Source organism: Patella vulgata, chromosome 9 (assembly GCF_932274485.2).
Source record: "Patella vulgata chromosome 9, xgPatVulg1.2, whole genome shotgun sequence".
Classification (NCBI taxonomy): Eukaryota; Metazoa; Mollusca; class Gastropoda; family Patellidae; genus Patella; species Patella vulgata.
In genome coordinates this window covers 15,645,396-15,658,650 of record NC_065887.2, presented here as the reverse complement: position 1 = coordinate 15,658,650, position 13,255 = coordinate 15,645,396, and positions in this window count along the sequence as shown.

The window sequence follows — 13,255 nt, the reverse complement described above, 5'->3', positions numbered from 1 at the left end:
TCCCATTTTGTTCAAATCGTAGCATAAACATAAAAATACAAACAATTCGCCGACACTAAGAATAAATATGGCAAAGTACACAGGTTTAATTTTACGGAAAACTGTTCAAACGAGTATCCATGAAATAAATCTATGACGGCAATTAAAATGTCGTTAATTGATTAATTGGTATACAATAAGATAATCATTATAATCACAACATATCAGATAATACCTGACAGCCATACACAGATATACTAGTGTCAGATTGTTATAAAGAGAAAATAATGTCAGTGGTTTCATGATGGTATAAGTAACGATGATAGAAGTTGATATATTATTCTCATTTATCAGGTATACAACTCTACTTCACTGCTGAAAATATTAAACATCAAAGATGGAATCTATTTCAAGACTTAACGTCACCTTGTCTGAGACAGAGTACAGATTCCGTCGAGCTTGTGAACAGGTTATTTTATTAAATAACAAACTAAAAGATCTTCAAGTTAGATACGACAGAGCCAGAAGAGATGAACTACGTCCATTTCGATATAGCATTAGATTGAGGATGTCGGTAGTGGAGGGAGTAAGAAATTCTTATTATCAATACGCTCACCAGAAAGCTGAAGAAATTTTATCTCTGAGGAACAAGATACGAAATATGGCTAGAGCATAAATTCTACAGAGACTGTTTCAAACGGCTCTTATCAGGGCCAATGAAATCTGGAAAAGATAATCCTTTCATATTCTTAAAACTACCAATGCTAGAAAGTTTTCATATCTAATAAAGGTACAGGTCAGAATCACCCCAATGCTATTAACTTTCACAAATAGATTTTTGTTTTTGGAAAAAAGAATTCCCCCCTGTAGAAAACTGTATTCGGCGCATTAGAACGAATATCTACACACATGTGTGTGAAATAACTTTATTAATGTCCGCTTCCACCGAAGTTATATCGCAGACATAATTTCTGAATGAGTTTTATAGCTACGTCGATGGGAATTGCCATACTACTCCAACTCTGCTTGCCTGACCGGGATAGGATGGTGATTAATCTAACCCTTGCGCTTTAGATCATACCATCTGTCAGTGAGTCAAGAATCAGGTGACAAATATTCCGTTCTTGCATGCAAGTAACTATTCGTTTAAATACAATGACGTAACTGGACGAGGTCAGATTTTAACATAGAAGTGAGTAGGAAAATCTTTCAAAAAGAGCCGCCAAATTTTGACTCCAAACACAGAATTTGTGTAATTATTATCTTTCTAATCGCCAGTTGTGTAATTTTATTTCAAGTTAGAGCGTAGACACAAAATGCGATGCTCTACACTGATCCTTGGGTTGAGAGCCATAATATACTCTCTAGAATTAATTATTTCATTACAACGAATTAATATTTCGTTACAACGAATTAATATTTCGTTACAACGAATTAATATTTCGTTACAACGAATTAATATTTCGTTACAACGAATTAATATTTCGTTACAACGAATTAATATTTCATTACAGCGAATCGAATCAATATTTCGTTACAACGAATTAATATTTCGTTACAACGAATTAATATTTCGTTACAACGAATTAATATTTCGTTACAACGAATTAATATTTCGTTACAACGAATTAATATTTCGTTACAACGAATTAATATTTCCTTACAATGATCTAGAGTGATGATTATGACGATGGTCTAAAGTGATGATTATGGGCTTGTCATGTGTAGAAATGGCTAAAGAATAATTTATTGGCCATAAAAACAGCATGCAATGGACAAATTTAGCTCTACTACAATGCCTCTTTAAATAAATGATTTAGTTTAATATGTAAAGCTGATGACATAGTTCAATTAACTCCTGATGAAATTAAGCTACAAAAACTTTTAGATATTCTCAGGGGATCACGTGGCTAAGTGGGTAAGACTCTAGCTCGCTAGCCTGGAGGTCGGGTGTTCGATACCTGCATTGGCCGAGAAAGTTCATCCAGATTTTCCGGCGTGGTTCTCCCTTGCCAGTGATGCAGGACGGAGGGGCTGACAAGGAAAGCTGTCTAGTCGTTCGGATGGGACGAAAAACCGAGGTCCCGTGTACACATTGTCGTGCACGTAAAAGATCCCTTGGCAGTTGGAATTCGATATAAGAGTAGGCCGTAGTGCCGCTGCCCGGGCAAAATTTCCCTCATAGCACACTGTATGGCGTATGCCCGTCTTCATTAGCCCAGCATAGTAGCAGAACAGTAGGACTTTAAACCCCATTTCATTTCCAGCAATGCTTTGCGTAAAGCTGCCCATAATGGCCAATAAAGCGGAAATCATCATGGGATTATCTCACATTTAGTCTAGGTAAAAAAAAACCTTTGTGGGTCACATTACATATGCTGACAGTTTTACAGAACCAGTATTTATTTGATATATGTTTATGTTCTTTAACAACCAGGGAGAATGGGCAGCCGAATGGTTGATCATAAGGTCTGTCATTGAGTCAGGCGGCGTGGTTTTAATTGCCAGCTTGTACGTGATAAGGAGTAGGGTCGTTCTAACCTTGTGGGTTTTATCTGGGTCCTCCGGTTTCCTCCCACTGCTAAAGACCCTTTCACTCAAGCGAGTTATTGAAATAGAATTGAACCACGTGTTAGTCCCGCAATTAACTAGTTTGTGTCGGGTGAACATTGAAACCTATTTCTCTTTACCCACTTAACAACCTGTTTGGATTACATGAATGATGTATGGATAGTGGACAGGAATGGGGAAGTCCATCGTTTATATCACAGAATATGCCCATAAAATCAGATCTATGAAATCCAGAAATGAAATGAAATGGGGTGTAACATTCTACTTGTGTGCATATCTGGGTTAATGTTGATCAGCATACACCAGGCAGTGTGCCATAAAGTAAGTTTTACCTGGATAATGTTTTACTGACTGAGCCATGGCGGCTCCTGTGAGATCCAGAAGACTAGATTAAAATAAAGAGGAGAAGTTGACACAGATTGTCCTGGTATATATTGTGTTGGTCAACAGCTGGATTCTTCGGAAAATTTTCCTGTAGGTTTGGGAAACCTTATAATACATGCTTTTACAGTACAAAAAAGCCCCACCTACGGCCGTGATCTTGCAAGGTGTCAGTGAAGACCTTCAAATAAAAAATACAACACGAAACTGCTCTAGAAATTATTTTTCTTGTCTTCTTTCACGATATACTTTTGCATGGCAAATAATTCCAAACAAGCAGAAACAAAATCTTTAAACCCTTGATTAAACATCGTTAAAGATTTAATAGAGAGTATCTACAGTAAAATCTTTAACACGCTTGGGGTTCAGCCGTATGAACAAACACTCTTCAAATTGTTTTCAATGGACACGTAAACTATTCCCCACAAAAGTGGTATCTTTGTTTTTGTTTACATTTTCCCCTGTTCACACCGACACATCCTCGATATCCCCGGTGGAGTAGAACAGAATGATGCCTCTGGGGATATCGTGGATGCAGTTTACATAGAGACTTTTCTGTATAATGTCCCTGTTCTATCAAAACGACCAATTTCTAGATAGAGAGAAATGGACCATAGTTCCGATGTGAAGTTTACGATACTTACGCCGTCTGTCTACAATTAGCTCCGCTTGAAAACAGACCCAAAGCTTGTTAATAGACATTTTAATTCCCACTTTTGACGATTTTCGTCCTAAAAACTACTGCTGGGGGGGGGGGGGGTCTTTCAAGAAACCTGTACGTTTATTATATTATGATAAAACCTTCTGCCATTGGCAATTTTAAGAATATGAAAGGATAATCCTTTCCAGATTTAATTGGCCCTGAAAAGAGCCGTTTGAACCAGTCTTTGTAGAATTTATACTCTAGCCATATTTCGTATCTTGTTCCTCAGAGATAAAACTTCTTCAGCTTTCTGGTGAGCATATTGATAATAAGAATTTCTTACTCCCTCCACCACCGACATCCTCAATCTAATGCTATAACGAAATGGACGTAGTTCATCTCTTCTGGCTCTGTCGTATCTAACTTGAAGATCTTTTAGTTTGTTATTTAATAAAATAACCTGTTCACAAGCTCGACGGAATCTGTACTCTGTCTCAGACAAGGTGACGTTAAGTCTTGAAATAGATTCCATCTTTGATGTTCAATATTTTCAGCAGTGAAGTAGAGTTGTATACCTGATAAATGAGAATAATATATCAACTTCTGTCGTCGTTATTTATACCATCATGAAACCACTGACATTATTTTCTCTTTATGACAATCTAACACCAGTATATCTGTGTATGGCTGTCAGGTATTATCTGATATGTTGTGATTATAATGATTATCTTATTGTATACCAATTAATCAATTAACGACATTTTAATTACTGTGATACATTTTGATTACTGTGATACATTTTGATTAATCCGTTGTTCTTCGTGTGGCCTTTTTTTTTCGTAAAATCTAAACTTATGGCTATCTCTTTCGTTTTATGTAATTGATTAGGCTGTGCCTGCATTGTATTGTCATGACAAGGCCTATTTCAGATACGAATGTGTATCCTGGTTCGCCAAAATACACTAAAATTACATTAAAATAGAAATCCCCATATTACCAAAACTGCCTCCTGGTATAAATGATATGGCAGATGATACCATGGAATAAATTGTCGCGTTATCCACTTATTGTGTCGTATATATTCGGAATAATACTAAAGCTAATGATAATTATTCATCATTATACAGATAAAGTACGGTCCGATTATGAGAGAGAGAGAGAGAGAGGGGGGGGGGTAACGTCTACTCGACACAAACTAAAGACAATTAAACTAAAGATAATTATTCATCATTATACAGATAAAGTACGGTCTGATTATAAGAGAGAGAGAGAGAGAGAGAGAAATGGAGTTTAACGTCTACTCGACACAAACTAGGTCATTTCGGGACTAACATATGGTTTAATTTTATTTCAATAATTCGCTTGCGCGTAGGGGTCTTTAGCAGTGGGGGGAAACCGGAGAAACCCCACGGGGTTGGACAGGCGACCCTACTCCTTATACAACCGGGAATTCTAAACAACGCCAGTTGACTCAATTGCAGGCTTTATGATACAGCGCGCACGTGCTAACCCAACCCCCCCGGTCCGATTATAAACATGGATTCTCACTTTGTTCAAATCGTAGCATAAACATAAAAATACAAACAAATCGCCGACACTAAGAATAAATATTGCAAAGTACACAGGTTTAATTTTACGGAAAACTGTTCAAACGAGTATCCATGAAATAAATCTATGACGGCAATTAAAATGTCGTTAATTGATTAATTGGTATACAATAAGATAATTAGTATAATCACAACATATCAGATACTACCTGACAGCCATACACAGATATACTAGTGTCAGATTGTTATAAAGAGAAAATAATGTCAGTGGTTTCATGATGGTATAAGTAACGATGATAGAAGTTGATATATTATTCTCATTTATCAGGTATACAACTCTACTTCACTCCTGAAAATATTGAACATCAAAGATGGAATCTATTTCAAGACTTAACGTCACCATGTCTGAGACAGAGTACAGATTCCGTCGAGCTTGTGAACAGGTTATTTTATTAAATAACAAACTAAAAGATCTTCAAGTTAGATACGACAGAGCCAGAAGAGATGAACTACGTCCATTTCGTTATAGCATTAGATTGAGGATGTCGGTAGTGGAGGGAGTAAGAAATTCTTATTATCAATACGCTCACCAGAAAGCTGAAGAAATTTTATCTCTGAGAAACAAGATACGAAATATGGCTAGAGCATAAATTCTACAGAGACTGGTTCAAACGGCTCTTATCAGGGCCAATGAAATCTGGAAAAGATAATCCTTTCATATTCTTAAAACTACCAATGCTAGAAAGTTTTCATATCTAATAAAGGTACAGGTCAGAATCACCCCAATGCTATTAACTTTCACAAATAGATTTTTGTTTTTGGAAAAAAGAATTCCCCCAGTAGAAAACTGTATTCGGCGCATTAGAACGAATATCTACACACATGTGTGTGAAATAACTTTATTAATGTCCGCTTCCACCGAAGTTATATCGCAGACATAATTTCTGAATGAGTTTTATAGCTACGTCGATGGGAATTGCCATACTACTCCAACTCTGCTTGCCTGACCGGGATAGGATGGTTATTAATCTAACCCTTGCGCTTTAGATCATACCATCTGTCAGTGAGTCAAGAGTCAGGTGACAAATATTCCGTTCTTGCATGCAAGTAACTATTCGTTTAAATACAATGACGTAACTGGACGAGGTCAGATTTTAACATAGAAGTGAGTAGGAAAATCTTTCAAAAAGAGCCGCCAAATTTTGTCTCCAAACACAGAATTTGTGTAATTATTATCTTTCTAATCGCCAGTTGTGTAATTTTATTTCAAGTTAGAGCGTAGACACAAAATGCTATACTCTACACTGATCCTTGGGTTGAGAGCCATAATATACTCTCTAGAATTAATTATTTCATAATAATGAATTACTTTTTCATTACAACGAATTAATATTTCGTTACAACGAATTAATATTTCGTTACAACGAATTAATATTTCGTTACAACGAATTAATATTTCGTTACAACGAATTAATATTTCGTTACAACGAATTAATATTTCATTACAACGAATTAATATTTCATTACAGCGAATCGAATCAATATTTCGTTACAACGAATTAATATTTCGTTACAACGAATTAATATTTCGTTACAACGAATTAATATTTCGTTACAACGAATTAATATTTCGTTACAACGAATTAATATTTCGTTACAACGAATTAATATTTCGTTACAATGGTCTAGAGTGATGATTATGACGATGGTCTAAAGTGATGATTATGGGCTTGTCATGTGTAGAAATGGCTAAATAATAATTTATTGGCCATAAAAACAGCATGCAATGGACAAATTTAGCTCTACTACAATGCCTCTTTAAATAAATGATTTAGTTTAATATGTAAAGCTGATGACATAGTTCAATTAACTCCTGATGAAATTAAGCTACAAAAACTTTTAGATATTCTCAGGGGATCACGTGGCTAAGTGGGTAAGACTCTAGCTCGCTAGCCTGGAGGTCGGGTGTTCGATACCTGCATTGGCCGAGAAAGTTCATCCAGATTTTCCGGCGTGGTTCTCCCTTGCCAGTGATGCAGGACGGAGGGGCTGACAAGGAAAACTGTCTAGTCGTTCGGATGGGACGAAAAACCGAGGTCCCGTGTACACATTGGCGTGCACGTAAAAGATCCCTTGGCAGTTGGAATTCGATATAAGAGTAGGCAATAGTGCCGCTGCCCGGGCAAAATTTCCCTCATAGCACACTGTATGGCGTATGCCCGTCTTCATTAGCCCAGCATAGTAGCAGAACAGTAGGACTTTAAACCCCATTTCATTTCCAGCAATGCTTTGCGTAAAGCTGCCCATAATGGCCAATAAAGCGGAAATCATCATGGGATTATCTCACATTTAGTCTAGGTAAAAAAAACATTTGTGGGTCACATTACATATGCTGACAGTTTTACAGAACCAGTATTTATTTGATATATGTTTATGTTCTTTAACAACCAGGGAGAATGGGCAGCCGAATGGTTGATCATAAGGTCTGTCATTGAGTCAGGCGGCGTGGTTTTAATTGCCGGCTTGTACGTGATAAGGAGTAGGGTCGTTCTAACCTTGTGGGTTTTATCTGGGTCCTCCGGTTTCCTCCCACTGCTAAAGACCCTTTCACTCAAGCGAGTTATTGAAATAGAATTGAACCACGTGTTAGTCCCGCAATTAACTAGTTTGTGTCGGGTGAACATTGAAACCTATTTCTCTTTACCCACTTAACAACCTGTTTGGATTACATGAATGATGTACCTGACAGCCATACACAGATATACTGGTGTCAGATTGTTATAAAGAAAAAATAATGTAAGTGGTTTCATGATGGTATAAATAACGATGACAGAAGTTGATATATTATTCTCATTTATCAGGTATACAACTCTACTTCACTGCTGAAAATATTGAACATCAAAGATGGAATCTATTTCAAGACTTAACGTCACCTTGTCTGAGACAGAGTACAGATTCCGTCTAGCTTGTGAGCAGGTTATTTTATTAAATAACAAACTAAAAGATCTTCAAGTTAGATACAACAGAGCCAGAAGAGATGAACTACGTCCATTTCGTTATAGCATTAGATTGAGGATGTCGGTGGTGGAAGGAGTTTTATCTCTGAGGAACAAGATACGAAATATGGCTAGAGCATAAATTCTACAAAGACTGTTTCAAACGGCCCTTTTCAGGGCCAATTAAATCTGGAAAAGATTTACCTTTCATATTCTTAAAACTGCCAATGGCAGGAGGTTTTTATCATAATATAATAAACGTACAGGTTTTTGGAAAGAATTCCCAGTACGTGGTGTTTTCGACAAACATCGTCGAAGTGGGGATTAAAATGTCGACCAACAAGCTTCGGGTCTGTTCTCATGTGGAGCTAATTGTAGACAGACGGCGTAAGTTTCGTAAGCTACACATCGGAACTATGGTCCATTTCTCTCTATCTAGAAATTGGTTGTTTTGATAGAACAGGGACATGTATAAATGTTATGATGATTCTACAGAAAAAGTCAACAAAAATCGTCATTTAAATAACATCCATGGTGGCATCGTTCTGTTCTACTCCACTGGGGATATCGAGGATGTGTCTGTGTGAACAGGGAAAGAGGTACAAAATGTCACCATTTTCACGGCCATAGGTGGGGCTTTTTTGTACAGTAAAAGTTTGCCAAACCTACAGAGAAATTCGTTAAGTCCCAAGAATCCAGCTGTTGACCAACACAAAATATACCAGGACAATCTGTGTCAACTTATCCTCTTTATTTTAACCTAGTTTCCTGGATCTCATAGGAGCCGTCGTGGCTCAGTCAGTAAAACGTTATCCAGGGAAAACTTCCTTCATGGCACACTGCCTGGTGTATGCCGATCATGATGAGCCCAGATATGCAGAAAAGTACAATGATACAGCCCATTTCATTTCATTTCATTTCTGGATTTCATAGATCTGATTTTATGGGGAATTTATCTGATATAAACCATGGACTTCCCCATCTCTATCCACTATCCATACATCATTCATGTAATCCAAACAAGTTGTTAAATGGAGAGAGAAATATGATTTAATATTCAATCGACACAAACTGGGTAACTTCAGGACTAACATATATATGGTTCAATTTTATTTCAATAATTCACACGCATGAAGGACTCTTTAGCAGTGGGAGGAAACCAGAGGCCCCAGAGAAAACCCACAAGGATGGACAGCCGACCCTACTCCTTGTCACGTACAGGCCGGGAATTAAAACCACGCCACCTGACTCAATGACAGACCTTATGATCAACCATTCGGCTACTACCCATTCTCCCTGGTTGTTAAAGAAAATAAACAAATATTAAATATTTGAGACACCATTAATTTTATTATCTTTTGAAGCACAATTCTTTTGTTTTTTTAATTTCTGTCATTTGTTTTTCCTTTTTTTCCTTTTTTTGTAACAAATTTACAAGTAACCTTCATGAATATTGCAGTTTTTGAATATTTGAATAAATATTTACAAAATAAAGATTTATAAAACAGACATTATTTCTTCCAATCAAAAGCTACAGTGTATATTTAACAGGCTAATTAAAAATTGTCAGTCTAAGCAATTACAGTTAATTCTATTGGTAGCAGAGAAAACATTCCACCAATCATGTTTAGACATCTGTTAAGGGCTGATTTCAAACAATATTTATTATTAATTAAAGCATAGCTCACACTTATGTTTATTTTTCGTATTTTTACACAATCGAAAATAAAATGAAACATAAATTACATCCAATTCTTATTTTATGTTTTGATTTCTTTTACAAGTTATTATTTGTCATTTTCACCATTTTTGATTTCTGTATATTTGTTAAAACTAATTGCTCCATATAATACAGTGAAAAAAAAAATATTCATGTGAACTGTCAGAACATGTAGGGGAGTAGGGCCTATGTGTAAGTAGGGCCGGTGCTAGACAAATTTGTGTCCTAGGCAAGGCAAACTACTCTGCCCCCTCCCCCAACAAACAAAAGCTGGTTTTGTAAAACTTTCAGCATATCTTGAGTTACAAGGTACTATGTAATGCCCCCCACAAAGGTCAGTAGTAAGCCCCTCTTGCATCTGCTCCATAGATGGCAGAAGAACAATTGGTCCTGCAAACGGCATGACAGAATCCAAAATTTTCTTTGACAACTTTCATATTATGGCAAGCTGAATGCTGTAAAATTTTCAATTTATCTTATCTTTATAAATATCGCAGGTAATTCAACCACTTTTCAACTGATATTTCCTGACAAGATTCAATTCTCACAATATTGTAGTTTAATTTGCTAATGATTGAAATTCCCAGTGTGTCATGTAGTGTAATGTACATCATATTATGACATATATACCAATATACCCTGATCACTTAGGTCACAACAAATTAATTTTCTCTTCTACAGGGTCTTGATAAACAAATATCCACTTAAATCATGTGAAACATGTTTTGTTTAAAATATCAAAATTTGGAACTAAAAGTATTTGAACAGCACAACCAAGTACTTTTGGTTTTTAAATTAGTCTTTTTCAAAAAAAAAAAAAAAAAAAAAAATAAGAAGGAAAATCTTTAGGTGTGATCCTGAAGAACAGAAAATCAAATTGGCGTGACCTTATTGAGACATACTTATATTTATTGAACACATACATGTATTTAATATTGTAGTTTGATATATATATATCTTATTGCCTACAATTTTCAATGAATTGCATTTTTAGCTAAACTATTAAACAAGTTGCTGGTCCCTCAACAATCAGTTATATAAATAAACTTATTTTTATTTTATGATAAAGATTCATCTTGTATTTAATTCTAAATTTAATTTAAAGATGCATTATGTAAGAACTAAATCTGTCTATTGTAGGTCCTTTTTATGGCTTTAAATGTCATATAAATTATTATTTAGACATTTATTCACATGGGAGCCTATAATCACTCACTAGGGCATCGGATGGTTTAGATATTGCATGGTTTAGAACACCTTCGCCAATTAACAAACAATTAATGATAAAATGGATAATCACAGCGTTGTTTATTACTGCTGCAGTGCAATGGTAACTGACAATCAAGACTATCTTGTCAAAACTTCAAACATTCATAACTTCGTTTAGAATAAAGTAGCTTAACTGAAATTTTCAATATATTCATTTCTTATTAACTATTTTTAAACTATTATAGTAAGAACGGACAGCACTTTTATCTTTTTAACATATTCATAGGAAGAACAGTATTCTCTTTATTAAGTTTTACATAATACATCTTTAAAACATTTAATCAAACTAAAAAAAAAAAACCTCCAGTACATGTATACAAATGAGCATTCTTCCATTGCTAAAGCCCAATACTATTGGTCACCAATATAAATTAAAGGAGACAATAATATTTAAGAGAGAGAGAGAGAGAGAGAGAGAGAGAGAGAGAGAGAGTAAATTTCCGGAGTAGAAACGTCATTGCTTACATGCTGTACTGGATATTATTCTTGTATGAAGTCTTGGTCTACCTTCATACCGCTTGAGGAAGAGCCTAAAAGGTGGAAGCCTAACAATATGACTACAGAATTTATATTAGAGATCTGAGTTAAAGAACATTTGTTCTATTACCTAGTTTCGGGAACAGCCAATTTTACTGATGCATCGATGTGTAAAATGTTACTTGATATCAGCACTTTGAAATATTATTAAGAGGTCACTCCTATTAAGAGGTCATCAGTCATGACAATTCGTTTGAGCGACTGCTGAATCTACTAAACCGTAAAAAGAATTTCTTAATGTTTTCTTTTAAAATAAGGCGAATTTTAAATAAAATAATTACAATACATAAACATCTACTTGAGTTTTGTATACAATGAAAATAAACATTTTTTTAGAAATAAATTATTTATCTATAAACTAACATAAATTATCAATCTAATTAAAATTCAGATCTATATTTCACTTCATTTTTGGATACTTTCGATGACCTCCACTATATTAAGATCTGGCCGGTTGTAGTGGGAGGTTATGCCAGGGGTTATTACAGCGAAGTTTGACATCAGTCATCCAATTAACATATCAGGGTTGGTGTTCTATGTGGCTATTTGGAAATACCTGTTTTGCTTCGTTTTGTTTTTTATTGATTTAAATGTGTACCCACAGTTCCTTTCGCCATATGATAAGAATTCGACTAAACAGATCATCTGATTGGCTAATCACTCACATCACACAGAATCCAGACTCTGCTGCAGTGAAAATAAGTAAAATGAAATTTTGAACTATAAAAAATAAAATGAAATAGGATCTATATTTTAATCAGATTGATGAACTATCATCATTTCTTGATTATAATACAAAAATAAATTAAAAGATATAAGATTATAATATATATATGTATATGTGTGTGCTATAAAATTGTAGAAAAAACTGAATATTTACTGAAACATAAACATTCAGATGAAATATGACTGGTGCCTCATTCTCAAAATCTTAAAATAAACTATTTTATCATTCAGCATTTTGATTGGCAAAGAATTAAAGTTCTAATACAAATTTTAGCATTTAAATAAATGAAAAGCCATCATTCTTAAAATATTTCAGTTTAAAATATTGTGAATAAGGCCCCTGATTGCATTGTTTATGATCTCAATTATTATATATGACCTGACATGGTATTCAGATGTTTAAAGTTCTTTTTTCTTTTACTCATTATGCTGCTGAATTCTGTTGCATTTCTGAGTTTGAATTTACCAGTTATTACGACTTGTGAAAAGCATCTTTTTAAAAAAAAAAAATAAATAATCTGTTCCAAAGCTAACAACCTTCACCTTTAGGAAAAATTGTGTTTAAATTTACATTCGAGGCCACAATGTCAAAAATCATTGATTTGGTAGTTTTAAGATAAGTGATATAAATAGCTCTGCATTTTGCAAGTATGTACGTCTTTTGAAAATATGTAAAGAATGATATTGTTAAAACATTCATATTTTAGTCATGGCATACATCTTCTATTCCCAAAACATTTGTGACCTCCCTTAGCCATAGATAATGTTCATTTCACAAGGCAAAATTGAATGCTGCATAATGAGAGTTTTAAGTGATGTAGCACTGAACAATTAGCACTGAAAAATTAGAACTAAGTATCTCCTTTAATTGGTTCCCAACAATTGT